Source organism: Morone saxatilis, unplaced genomic scaffold, assembly GCF_004916995.1.
Source record: "Morone saxatilis isolate NCDOM2014 unplaced genomic scaffold, NCSU_SB_2.0 Contig5, whole genome shotgun sequence".
Classification (NCBI taxonomy): domain Eukaryota; kingdom Metazoa; phylum Chordata; class Actinopteri; family Moronidae; genus Morone; species Morone saxatilis.
The window spans coordinates 18,474,301-18,474,681 of record NW_023340095.1 but is presented as its reverse complement, the minus strand read 5'-3'; the positions used below and the strand labels follow the sequence as shown (position 1 = coordinate 18,474,681).

Below are 381 nucleotides of genomic sequence, written 5' to 3'. Positions count from 1 at the left end.
ATCATTTGTAAAACCAAAAAATGTAGGTGTAGATTATTACAGTAGGCTATTTATTATTTTCAGCTATTATTGATCTTTTTTTGATCCGTAATCTGTCAAATAAATTAGCAAATTAATTAAGGAAATAATTAGGTTAATTTAAACCATTCGAAACTATTTGTAACTAAGATTTATAGTTATTGTGATTAATAAAATTACTTTACATTTCATGATTGCAGCTTTAAATTATAATAAATTAAAGTAAATACACTGAGTAATGAAATAAATAAATGATACTGAAATAAATAACCAATAATCTTTCACAGAATAAAATTCTCACATAAAACATTATACCTTCCCTTAAATAAAATGTCTTATTAATCTGTTTTTTGTTTTTTTTTT

The 381-nt window shown here is 21.0% G+C and overlaps 1 protein-coding gene across 1 annotated transcript in view; it reads left to right on the top strand.

Moving 5' to 3' along the window:
- cln5 (CLN5 intracellular trafficking protein) overlaps positions 1-381 on the top strand; it is a 6,105-nt gene that overhangs the window by 245 nt on the left and 5,479 nt on the right. The gene's annotated exons all lie outside the window — the stretch shown is intronic.